This window comes from Lethenteron reissneri, chromosome 15 (genome assembly GCF_015708825.2).
Source record: "Lethenteron reissneri isolate LAM-NWPU_2019-01 chromosome 15, ASM1570882v1, whole genome shotgun sequence".
In the NCBI taxonomy this organism is placed as follows: Eukaryota; Metazoa; Chordata; class Hyperoartia; order Petromyzontiformes; family Petromyzontidae; genus Lethenteron; species Lethenteron reissneri.
In genome coordinates, this window is record NC_083793.1 from 11,908,647 (window position 1) to 11,922,924 (window position 14,278).

Sequence of the window (14,278 nt, forward strand, 5' to 3'; positions counted from 1 at the left end):
GAAGCTTTGTGCGGAGCAACAGACCTTGTAGCTTACACACAGCGTTACACAACCGATGAAAAGATATTGCCGCTCGACTGATTCGGAGTGAGGCCTCTGCTGTTAAACTGGAGCCGGTCATAAACACACTGCCCAGGTATGGGAAACTCTCCACTCTCTCCACTACTGCCCCATCACCGATTGGGAGTTGTGGGGGTGGAGTGCCCGATGGTACAAAATACCCAGACAGTTGCTTAGTTTTGGTGGGGCTGATGGTAAGGCCCCACCTCTTAGTGGCACGCTCCAGTCTCAGCAGCAGCGTCTCCAACTCCTCCTCTGAATGAGCAGCTATTAACAAATCTTCGGCATACATAACGTGGTTGACCAATAGGGAGCCATCCCTTGATCGCACCCGGGCATCGATCAGCCTCCCATTATATATGTACCAAATGGAAATTCCCCCGGCACAGCTATTGAAGGCTTCACGAACTACGTGGTCAAAATAGATGTTAAATAATGTGGGAGTCAGAGGACATCCCTATCGCACCCCAAGGTGTACAGGGAAAGGCTCTGATTCCCGGCCACGTAGTTTTACCTAGGCCCGCTCACCATCATGAAGGTCCTTAATGATCGTGAGCAGAGGGTCAGGGACTCCGAAAGCACGAAGAACAACCCAGAGCCCAGGCCTACTGATGGTATCATAGGCTTTGACCAGGCCAATAAAGCAGAGATGTAGGTCTTGTTGGAATTCTCTACACCTCTGCTGTAGCAGACGGACAAAAAATATGGCATCCGTGCAGGACCGCCTTTTCCTGAAACCGCATTGGGGCTCCGCAATCCTCTCCTCAACGTGCCTAGCAAGGCGATGTTGAATAATCCTTGCCAGGACCTTTCCCGGCACACTGAGGAGTGATATGCCCCTGTAGTTGTTACAGTCTGTGCGGTCCCCCTTCTTAAAGAGGGGGGCCACCAGGGCATCCTTCCAATCCTGCGGAATCCGTCCAGTGGTCCAAACTGTTGTTATGATGTCATGTAGGGCAGTCTGTGTACAAACGTCACCCTCCCTGAGCATTTCGCTTGGGAGATCATCTCTGGCCGGTGCCTTTCCTAGTCCCAGGTTCCAGACACACCTACACACACACCTCTATACACTCACACACACACCTATACACACCACTATACACTTACACACCCTACACACACCTCTATACACTTACATACCTACACATACACCTCGATACATTCACACACACACCTACACACAACTCTAGACACTTACACACACCTACACACACACCACTATACACTTACACACCCTACACACACCTCTATACACTTACATACCTACACATACACCTCGATACATTCACACACACACCTACACACAACTCTAGACACTTACACACACCTCTATACACTCACACACACCTACACACACACACCTCTATACACTCACACACTCCTATATACACTCACACACACCTACACACACCTCTATACACTCACACACACCTACACACACCACTATACACGTACACACCCTACACACACCTCTAGACACTTACACACACCTCTATACACTCACACACACACCTCTATACACTCACACACTCCTATATACACTCACACACACCTAAACCTCTATACACTCACACACCTACACACACCTCTTTACACTTACAAACACCTACACACACACCTCTATACACTTACACACACCTACACACACACACCTCTATACACTTACATACCTACACATACACCTCGATACATTCACACATACACCTACACACACCTCTAGACACTTACACACACCTACACACACACCTCTATACACTTACACACTCCTAAATACACTCACACACACACCTACACACACCTCTATACACTCACACACACCTACACACACCACTATACACTTACACACCCTACACACACCTCTATACACTTACATACCTACACATACACCTTGATACATTCACACACACACCTACACACACCTCTATACACTCACACACACACCTCTATACACTCACACACTCCTATATACACTCACACACACCTACACACACACCTCTATACACTCACACTCCTAAATACACTCACACACACACACCTACACACACCTCTATACACTCACACACACCTACACACACCACTATACACTTACACACCCTACACACACCTCTATACACTCACACACACACCTCTATACACTCACACACTCCTATATACACTCACACACACCTACACCTCTATACACTCACACACTTACACACACCTCTTTACACTTACACACACCTACACACACACCTCTATACACTTACACACTCCTAAATACACTCACACACACACACCTACACACACCTCTATACACTCACACACACCTACACACACCACTATACACTTACACACCCTACACACACCTCTATACACTTACATACCTACACATACACCTCGATACATTCACACACACACCTACACACACCTCTATACACTCACACACACACACCTCTATACACTCACACACTCCTATATACTCACACACACCTACACCTCTATACACTCACACACCTACACACACCTCTTTACACTTACACACACCTACACACACACCTCTATACACTTACACACACCTACACACACACACCTCTATACACTCACACCTACACACACACCTCTATACACTTACACACACCTACACACACACACCTCTATACACTCACACCTACACACACACCTCTATACACTCACACACCTACACACACACCTCTATACACTTACACACACCTACACACACACTTCTATACACTCACACACACCTACACACCTCTATACACTCACACACACCTACACACACCTCTATACACTCACACATACACACACACCTCTATACACTTACACACACTTACACACACCCTTCAACATACTAATGTAGTGGGTACAATGGAGAGAGGCAAGACCACTCAGCTCCACATGCTCCCGTACCGCATCAGTTAATCTCTACTCCAGCCCATGTCGTGCCCAAATCTTGACTTAACGCTTTCGTGACTGCTTCTTTCTTTGAACCTGTCTACGTGACTTTACTGAAAGACCCAAAGAACATGTCGTGCCCGTTTAGGCCCGTCTATCCGGCCAAACAGAAGCTGCTTGGCCATGCAGTGGCTGGACATGTGGGCTACATGACCCAGCCAACGCAGCCTTGCCTGCAGGTACTTTGTCCAGATCTTTCAAGGAATTGTGAGCTCCTCACACGATCCAGCCTGGTTAACCCCAGGATGGATCGTAGGCAGGACAGCCTAGACGTTTCTAACCGGCGCAGATATTCCATTAGGGGGGTCCACGTTTCACAAGCGCCTCTACACCCACGCACCGAGCCCACACAGCGTGTAGCTGCTACGCTAGTAAGTTTATTTCGGTGCTACGACCAACAAAACCGCGAGGTGCCGCTGCTGCCGCGCTGTGGCGCCACCGCGTGGCAAGGCGGTGACGTCACAGGGCCGACCCGAGGTCTCCACTTGGCGCCGCCGTCGAGTCGCGGGGGTCTCGCTGTGGCCACAGACGCGAGAGGGACTCCGCAGACGACACGCGGCGGCGGCGGCGGCGTCTACGCCCCCCGCCGCGTCCCTTTGCCCCCCGACCTCCCGCGCCGACTTCACCACGCACGCACCGAGACCACGCACTCGTTACAAGGCGACTCGTTTGTCTGCGCGACCTTCTTCCTCGTTCGGTTATTAGCAGGGGTGTAGTGAGGTGATTTATACATGTGTGAAATTATACTCTACATTTGACTATAGATTGGTGAATAATTATGTACGAATCTGCTCGTATAAAATAACTACGACAAATGTTGAATCCGTATGATCACTTACAACTATGTTAAAGACCTTTATAAACTCGTAGATCGTAAGCAATGCGGTTTCCAATAGGAAGCAGCGAGGGCGGACAAATGACGTCACGCGTGCAGAGCGTCCGTCGATTTTTACTCCCTTGCAGTGAGCAGAGTTCGGATACCTCACGGCATGGACAATCGGTTAAAGTTTAGCGGGTGAGGTCATTTAGTTCACGAGAAGGAGGAGGAGACCTCCAGGGTTCGCGTCCCATTCCCACCTCCACCACCACCTCCACCACCACCACCACCACCTCCACCTCCACCACCTCCACCACCACCTCCACCACCTCCACCACTACCACCTCCACCACCTCCACCACCACCTCCACCACCACCTCCACCACCACCTCCACCACCACCTCCACCACCACCTCCTCCACCTCCACCACCACCTCCACCACCACCACCTCCACCACCACCTCCACCACCTCCACCACCACCTCCACCACCTCGACCACCACCACCTCCACCACCTCCACCACCACCTCCACCACCACTACCTCCACCACCACTACCTCCACCACCACCTCCATCACCATCTCCACCACCACCTCCACCACCTCCACCACCACCACCTCCACCACCTCCACCACCACTACCACCTCCACCACCACCTCCACCACCACCTCCACCACCTCCACCACCACCACCACCTCCACCACCACCTCCACCACCACCTCCACCACCACCACCTCCACCACCACCACCACCACCACCACCTCCACCACCTCCACCACCACCACCTCCACCACCTCCACCACCACCTCCACCACCACCTCCACCACCACCTCCACCACCTCCACCTCCACCACCTCCACCTCCACCACCTCCACCACCACCACCACCACCTCCACGAGGCGGCTTCTCGCGAGGTCGTCCCCCCGCTGGTGACGAGGAGAGCCGCTGGGCTGGACACAAGTCCAATGGCGCGACGGTTTGAACCGACTCAAACTGGTTTCAAATTGAGCAAACCAAACCAAACCAGCGACGACTGAACCAAACCAAACCAAAACCAAACCAAACTAAGCTAAACCAAACCTCTTGAGTTGGCTTGAACCGAAAAGATGCGCGGCAAACAATATTCGCATTCAATACAAATATCAAGTGTATTAATCGCTAATTTCTACGCAGGCTTTCTTCATATTGAGATTCACTAGCAAGTACTGGACGACGATGTCGTCCACAGCCATCTCCTCAAGCTTGGCACGCCCAATGTCCTTGAACGCAGTGTGGTAGTTCAATGGCAGTGAAACCCCAACACTAGGCAACATCCGCGCCCACGAGCGCACACACATCTCGGCCTTGAACGTGCACTTGTGCAGGTTTGGTCGGTCGAGAAAGGAGCACTTGGCGGCCGAGTTTGCTCTCTCGGAGGGCACGGACGACGCCGGGATAGGCAAATAGTCGAGGGCCACGCGTCGTAGGCGCGGGTACTTGCCGCCGTACAGCTTCCACCACTCGACGACGTCCATGCTCAGGTCCTGAGTCGGCTCAAGCAGGAAGCGGTCGACCTCGGAGGCGGCGCCGTCGTGAGCGTTGGGCGCGTAGACCATGTCAAAGAGGATGTTAATGCCGCCACGCGGCGCCGCCTTCGGCGCCGCGTCCGTCGTCAACGCTGGGTAGCGCTGGTTGAGAATGTCCGTCATCATGTCCTTGATATTGCTGTACTCGGTGCTCGAGGCCTTGGGCTTGGGGTGGCGCAGGTCGAGAAAGCGGGCGACGCGGCTTGGTTCGGACGAGAGAAGGTCGCTGTACTTGACCATGTAGTCGGAGATGGTCACGGCGGCCGAGCTCACGACCACATGAGGACTCGGGCGGTGGGTCATGCAGTGGCTCAAGAGAGCCTCCTGCGCCGTGATGGCGTTCAAGATGGTGCAGTACTCCTCGGCGCCCATGGCATCGGAGATGGCCGCCGGCTTCTCCAAGAACTGGCAGAGCAGCGCCGCCTGCTCCCACTGCTCGTCCGACAAGCCGGCCTGGCTCCGCGACCAGCCGGGCTCAAGGCAGATGGCGTCGATCACTTGGCGCTGCCTTAGCGACGCCGTGAGCATCACGTACGTGCTACCCCAACGTGTGACCACGTCGAGGCAAGGCGGCTGCAGCGGGCACTTGAGGTAGTGCCGCGCGAGCGACGTGTAGGCCGCCCTCTTCGTCTTGCTCTTGCGGATAGCGCCAAGCGTCGCGCGGAGGCTGCGCAGCAGTGTCTCGAACGCGCCGAATGAGGCCTTGACGCCGAGGTTGACGCAGTGCGCGATGCACCGCAAGCAGCACGTCGAGCGCAGGTTGCTCCCCTCGAGGAGCGTGAGGGACTTGGCGGATGCGACGGCGTCAGAACCGGTGTCGGTGACGACGGCGAGCAGGCGCGGCCACACGCCAAAGTCGTCGAGCAGCTCGTGCAGGCTCTGCGCCATGCGCTTGCCCACGCCTTCGCCCGGGGCCACCCAAAAGAAGTCAATGATGCAGTTGCACATGGAGAACGACGCCGGGTCCATCCAGTGGAGGGTGACCGAGAAGAAGCCGGTCATGGCGTCGTTTGTCCAACCGTCGTAGGTCAAGGAGATGCAAGAGCCAAAAGTAGTAAAGTACTGTAGCACGAGTAGCTTGAGGACGACATACATCTCGAGCATGCGGCACTTGACCGTACGCTCAGACTTGGGCTCGTAACCTGGGGCAGCTCGTTGAAGAAGAGTCGTAAAGCGATCCGATGTTACGTGTTTATGGCCTAGACCACTCGTCGCGATGTACTCGGCGACAAAGCTGTCCATGGCCTTGCTCGCGTGCGCTGACATGGGCGTGGCCATCTTGGACTGCACGAGCAAACCCTTCCCCGTCGGCGGCGACGTGACGACCGTGGGCGACTCGGGGTCGACGATCTCATGGGTCTTGAGATGCTTGATACGGGTGCCCGAGGAGGTGGAGCCCGCGTACTGGAGGGTGCAGATCTTGCAGGTCCGGCTCTGCACGTCGCCCGCGGCCTGGCTCGTCTCAAAGTACTCGTCGTGCCACAGCGCTCGAGACACACGGGCCTTCTTGGGCTTGGGCTGCGTCGCGGTCTGCAGCGCTGCGGCGCCGAGGATGCGCATGAGGCTCTGCCGCGTGTCGCCGCGCGTGGCGTCCGGGCTCTCACGTTCGCTCGCCATCGGCTCCTCGTCGCTACCGGCGTGTTTGGTCTCTTCCACGTCGTGGATGAGATACCTTGTGATGCTGGAGCCGCCGGGGATGGCGCCGTCTTGAGCCGCTCGAGCCATGGAGATGCAATTGCAAAGTGAATTCGCAGGCAAAGGCAACTACAGCATGTCCTTTCGTGTCGCCTTTACAACCAACCAAACTAGTTTGAGCCGGTTCCACCCTGTCCGAGCCAAACCGAGTCGGTTTTCGTAGCCCCAAACCAAACCGAACCAGTTCAAACAGAGCCAAACCAAACCGATTTGGTTCGGTTCAAACCGCGGTTTGGTGGTTTGAGCCAAACCGTGCCGACCCCTAGCTGCCAACGCAGCTTCACCCAATAATCTGCAGCCCCAGAGACTCGCCCACGAGAGGGCGCCGCGTCTCCGCCGTGCACCGCAGTGGCAGCAGCAGCAGCAGCGCCAGGCTCCTGCCACTGCGCTACACGGTCCTGTGCTGAAGCAGGCCCATATATCTACTCTCATCACTCAGGAATGTCTGTCCTTAACGCTCGTGACGTCACTCCACATCCACCAGCCCCCCTCATTAATATTCATGAGCAGGTGACGTCCTCCACATGGACACCCCCCCCCCCCCCCATTCATAATAATTAGTGGGTGACGTCACTCCACATGGGGAGCCGAGGCGCCTCCTCCCCCCTCCTCGGCGTCAACTCACAACCCTCACGACAACAAAGGCAGAACAACCCTGACGTCACGCGATCTCCATAACGCAGTTGAGACATCAAAGTAAAAAGGACGTCATGATGAACAAGGGATGATAACCTATAAATGAAATAGGTCCGTGTCACCGCGGCCTTACAGATTGCACACGAATGGATGCAATGAATATCACGTCGTGGTCTGCTTTGTCGCTTGCAAGTTTCACATTTACTGCAATACACCGGTCCTTGGACGGGCAAAAGGCTCGTCTAACAGAGTGGTTCCCTGTCAGTAACATCTGGCAGTTCACCAGTGTTGGTTCAAGCGAGCCTGACTGCTGATGAGACACTGAGAGACGAAGCCTGTTTCAGGCTCTGAGAAGGTTGTGCGGCTGAGAAGCACCACTCGCTTTGTGTGCGTGGAGAAGTGGCGATGTGGAGGCTGTACAGCCCGGTTGTCTTGTTCCTTGCGTTGCAGCAGCAGCAGCAGCAGCAGCAGCTGTAGTTGTACGTTCGTCCACTAGAGGGCATCAGGTGCCTTGTGGAGAACCTGCAGTGCCCCTACATCCTATAGCCCTGACCCTATAGCCCTGTCCCTAACCTATTACTGTTTTTGTCCTTCCCCGGCACTTCGGATTAGCACGGTTGGCTATGTACGGTGCGAAAGAAGTTCAGCATACATCATGTTCATCTCAGGCTGCCTTCAATAGCTGCCCCCAGACATGAGTTATCATTTGTGGTCAAGTGGCTTCTGAAATATAAGCTAATACCTCATTGGATTTTGCCTGATAAGATAACAAAAATTGCTTAGTAACTTTTTTACTGATTTGTTTACTTTTCCTATACCTTGCACTCCGATCGTATTTTTTGGATTGTTTGTTGCTGTAACGTTCAAACCCGCCCCTACTGGACATCTCTGAAAAAAGCTTTATAGCTCATCAGATTCCTCCAGTATGATTACATATTCAGATTTTGATTCTCATATACATATCTAGGGCAGCTCGTGTTGGTAGTGAGCCCCGATGAAGGCCAGCAAGGCGCTCGAAGGGGACGGAGTGGTCACAACCGTGTCTGGTCCTCAGACCCACCCACCCAATCACTCAATCATTCAAATACGCAATTACCCACGGACATATTCACCCACTCACTAAATTACTCACTCAACCACTCACTCAACGACTCACCCACCCACTCACCCACTTACTCTCCCACTCAAGTACTCACTCAGTCACCTACTCACCCACTCATTCAATGATTCACCGACTCATTCACTCGCTCACCCACCCACTCATCCATCAACTCACCCACCTACTATCTTACCCACCCACCTACTAACTCACCCACCCGCTGACCCACCCACGCACCCACTCGCCCATTTACTAACCCACCCACCCGCTCACCCACCCACCCACCCACGAACCCACTCACCCACCCAATCACCTCCCCACTCACCCACCACTCATTCACCCACTCATTAACCCACTCACCCATCCAACCACTCACTCAAATATCCACTAATTTACCCATTCACCCATCCAACCACTCAATTATACACTCACACACAGACTCCAGAACTCACCCATTCACCCAATCACTCATTAAAAATTCCACTCACCCACGTTCTCATTCCCAACTCGCTCAATTACCCACTGACCCACCCAAGCACTAAATCATGTATCCACCTCCCTATTCATTGAATTACTCATTCAACCACTCATTCATTCAAACTAACTCACTGACCCGCCCACTCACTCATCCACCCACCTCATCATTCACCAACCACCAACTTACTCATTAATACATTCACACATCCGCCAATCTACACACTGAATTACCCACTCATCCATCCACCTACCACACACCCAGCCACCCACTCATTCACACACTGACCCACTCATTCAATTACCCATCCACCCATTCAACCACCTACCATCCACTTACCCAGGTACCAACTCATCCAATTACCCACACACCGATGCACTCATTCATCCAGCACCGACCCACCCAACTTGCCACTCGATTTTGGTGTACCCAGTTGTACTGTTTGGCGGACAGAGGCAGGGGAACTTAAGATACTCGACCATTTTGGGACCTCCTTTGCCAGTACCAAAATATACTAATAGGGGTTTTCCCCTTTTTTCTGGCAACACATGACTGCAAGTATTGTGGTTAATGTAAGCATGATGCCTTGCAAAAGGTGTCAGTTTTGTTGCCAGAAAAAAGGGGGAAAACCCTATTAGTACTCGACCATTTGTTTCAACTGCTGTGCCAGAAGGTGGAATCAACAATCTCTCGATTGCCAGTGAATTTTACGAGCCATTGCATCACAGCAGCCCCCTCCAGTATTTAATGTTTAACGATGGTCTCTCTCTCTCTCTGCGTGCACATCAGGGTAATATTTAATGAGGTGGTGTGGACGTCTCGCTGCTTCGTGATGGATGTGATGGCAGTGGGAAAGTGGGGCAATGGAACAGCGGGGCATTAGGGCAGAGTAGCACCAGCGCAGTGGAGCAGCGGAGCATAGGGGCAGTGAGGCAGTGGGGCAGAGGGGCAGTGGGGCAGAGGGCATTGGGGCAGCAGGACAGCGGAGCAGCTTGGCAGAGGGGCAGTGAGGCAGTCAGGGGGCGGATGTGTCAGACGAATCGCCTGATTATCTTTTCCCACCACTGCCTGTACACGTTCTGAAAGGCCATTGCCTGAAACTTCTCTCATGACATAGTTGTCATTGTACCGCCGCACACACAGCCGGGACACTGCACACGAGCCAAGGCACATTTAACACACCCAGGCAGCACTCACAAGCAATGCAAAGTTACATTGTTCCCTCATAAGTTTATGTCATGACGTTTATAATAAAAACAACAATGATAAGTATTACATAATACATTGGATTGATCCTATCTCTGAACAGAGTTAGTCTGTTGGCAGCAGTCATTGTCCAGTCCAGTCCTGGCATCTGCTGCTCAGTCTCCTTCACCGGCTGCGGTCCCAGTGGCACCGTCTTTCCGGGGAACCGTGTGGTGTGTGTGTGGTGTGTGTGGTGTTTGTGGTGTGAGTGGTGTGTGGTGTTTGTGGTGTGTGTGGTGTGAGTGGTGTGAGTGGTGTGTGTGGTGTGAGTGGGTGTGTGGTGTGTGTGGTGTGTGTGGTGTGTGTGGTGTGAGTGGTGTGTGTGGTGTGTGTGGTGCGAGTGGTGTGTGTGGTGCGAGTGGGGTGTGTGGTGTGAGTGGTGTGTGTGGTGCGAGTGGTGTGTGTGGTGTGTGTGGTGTGAGTGGTGTGTGGTGTGAGTGGTGAGTGTGGTGTGAGTGGTGTGTGGTGTGAGTGGGGTGTGTGGTGTGTGTGGTGTGAGTGGGGTGTGTGGTGTGTGTGATGTGAGTGGTGTGTGTGGTGTTTGTCGTGTATGTAGTGTGTGTGGTGTGAGTGGTGTGTGTGGTGTTTGTGGTGTGTGTGGTGCGAGTTGTGTGTGTGGTGTGAGTGGTGTGTGGTATGAGTGGGGTGTGGTATGAGTGGGGTGTGTGGTGTGTGTGGTGTGAGTGGTGTGTGGTATGTGTGGTGTGAGTGGTGTGTGGTGTGAGTGGGGTGTGTGGTGTGTGTGGTGTGAGTGGTGTGAGTGGCGTGTGTGGTGTGTGTGGTGTTTGTGGTGTGTGTGGTGTGAGTGGTGTGAGTGGTGTGTGTGTGGTGTGAGTGGTGTGTGTGGTGTTTGTCATGTATGTGGTGTGTGTGGTGCGAGTGGTGTTTGTGGTGTGTGTGGTGTGTATCACGGGGTGGGTAGATGGTGTGGTGCATGTGGTGATAGCGGTCATGGTAAGCACCGCACCACCTCCATCACCCCAACTGTGCGGTCGACCGGCCGCAACAAAACAGCATCATACTGTGGAGGAGCGCACGGATCGCGTTCGCCGCACGAGCCAGGCCCTTTCGTTCCTGCACTACCACCTCCTCCTGCGTGTAGGTGTGAGTAAGGGTATAGAGGTGTGTGTGAAGGTGTGTATGTGTATAGAGGTGTGTGTGGGTAAGTGTATAGAGGTGTGTGTGTAGGTGTGTGTAAGTGTATAGAGGTGTGTGTGTAAGTGTAGAGAGGTGTGTGTGTAGGTGTGTGTACGTGTATAGAGGTGTGTGTGTAGGTGTGTGTACGTATGTGGTGGTCAAGGTTGACACCAAGGTTGACACAGGTCACACAGGTCACACAAGCTAGGGGAGAGGTACGTACCGGTCTGGACCGGCCCGGATCGACAGGGACGAGAGATGGTTGGAACCGCTCTGAGGGGAGGGGGCTGGCGAGAGCCAGGGCCCGAGACACCCCCGCCCCTCAGAGAGAGGGGATATATAAGACGGCTCCCGGAGAGCGGAGGGGGGGATCTCACGAGAAGCTGAAGGAGGTGCGCCCGGAGATCCTGGACCCCCAAGCCTCGAGGATGCCGCCCCGTTGGAACTGAGTGGGCTGAGTAGCTGTAGGCTAGGGAAGAGAGTAGCTGTAGGCTAGGGAAGAGAGTAGCTGAGTAGCTGTAGGCTAGGGAAGAGAGTAGCTGAGTAGCTGTAGGCTAGGGAAGAGAGTAACAGAGTAGCTGGAGGCTAGGGGAGGAGAGAAATGAGAATAGAGCCGGAGGCTGTACCTCCCTAGGTTGTGTGTGTGTGGGACTGTTCCCCCAGTGAGTCCTGAGGACTAGTGTTATCGGAATAAAAGCGTGTGGCCTCTACGAAGTCTCTGTCTCATTCAAGAATACTACAACTGGTGTTAGAAGCGGCCAAAGAACCTCGCCGACATGGAGACAAGACAGAAAGCGCTCACCAGGGGCCAGGAGAAGGACGTCGAGGGAGATGCTGAGCCGGAGGCGGGAGCGCCATTTCCGGGGGACGGGTCTGCGGGGGCGGGCTCGGGTTCTCCGGGGCCCTCCAGGAGTCCGCCGACGTCGGGATGGGCGATCCAGTCGGCCCATGCCCGGCTGGCCGATCTCCTCCATGCCGCTGCCTCCATCCTCGACGAGCTCACGCTGGGGGGAGCGGGAGCGCCGGGTGGAGTACCAGGCCGGAGGATGGGTGGGGTTCCCGCCGAGAGACGCGCCATTCCCGCGCAAAACTTTGACGTCACCTCCGGAGGGGGAGACGTCACTTCCGCTGGGGATGCGGCCGCCGGGGATGACGTCACTTCCGCCGGGGGGGTCACCGCTTCCGGGGGACATGACGTCAAACGCCCAGGAGGTCAGGGGGCAGAGGTGGCCCGCGTCACATCCGCCATCTGCGGCCTTACATCGGGAGAAGCAGAGTTTTCGGGTAGGTGCCCGCCGATTCGGTCTGATATTCTGCCGACGGAATATGCTTCATATACTGCACTTGGGACGCTGCTGTCTTCGAGGGGGGACTACATCCCGGCGCTGCAACAGCGCTTGCCTTCGCTTCAGGTTTTCACGGCAAAGGGGGGGGACTGGGCTGCTTTTTCACGCCGTTTCGTGGCAAATGCCGAGACGGCTGGGTGGTCTGCCGACATCGCTCTCCGAGCCCTGCCTTCCGCCTTGGACGACGTGGCCTTGGCCACGTTCCTCCTTATTCCACGGAGGCAACGCTCCACTTTGCAGGAGGCCCTCGATCGGATGGCCTTAGTGTATGGACCTCCATCCGAAACAAGACATCGTTTCGCCAGTCGGAGGAGGGAGGCGGACGAGACACCTCTTGCCTATCAGAGTGCACTGATGGCGTTGGCTCAAGCAGCCTATCCTCGAATGGACGATGTGGGCCTGGACTCCATCGTGCTTGAGAAGTTGCTGCTGCTGGCTCGGGAACTGAGGATTGCCATCCACGTCAAAGATGAAGCTAACCTTTCCTCGCTGGGGGCGGCACATTACCTGCACACAGAGTTGCTCCTCCAGCGGGATGGGCAGGTGGCTGCGTGCGCCGCTGCAAGAGTTGACGAGGTCCCGGATACCCAGGCCTTCGCGTCACAGCGGGCCGCCAGTTGGAGGGGGGCCGACCGGCCTCGCCAAGGGGAAACCCGGGGGAGACACGGGCGATGGGCTCGTCGGTTATTCTCGGGGATATTGAGGGAATTCAATTTCGATTGTTGGTCGATACGGGGGCTTCGGCTACTATAATCTCCGACCTCATATACAACGTGTTACCAAAGAGATGTCAGGCACTCACCCCATTCTCCGTCCCTTGCTTTGCGGCAAATGGGGGTTCCCTGGGGATTATCGGCCAAATAACTGCACAAATTTGTATTGGCGACATTAAATTATCTGGTCCCATTTTGGTTTCCGATGCCTTGGCCGTTCCCTGTCTGTTGGGTACGGATTTCTTGGGGAGGATGCCCATCAAAATTTTAATTGACAAAGGCTGCATCGAGCTTCCTTCGGGCCGCCGGATGGCGTTTCTGCCCTCACCAAACCGGCTGCGCACAGCTTGCACGACTGTTCCGGCTATGGCGTCTGAAACCGTGCGGATTCCGCCGGGTGCGCAGATGTTGATACCGCTTCAGTTACGCAAACCACTGGAGGCAGACGCTACGTCGGGGGTTTTGTTGTCTCCTTCAAATACGACCGAGCGAGGGTTGGACCTGGTGGGTGCACAAACGCTTGTGCCTAGAGATGGAC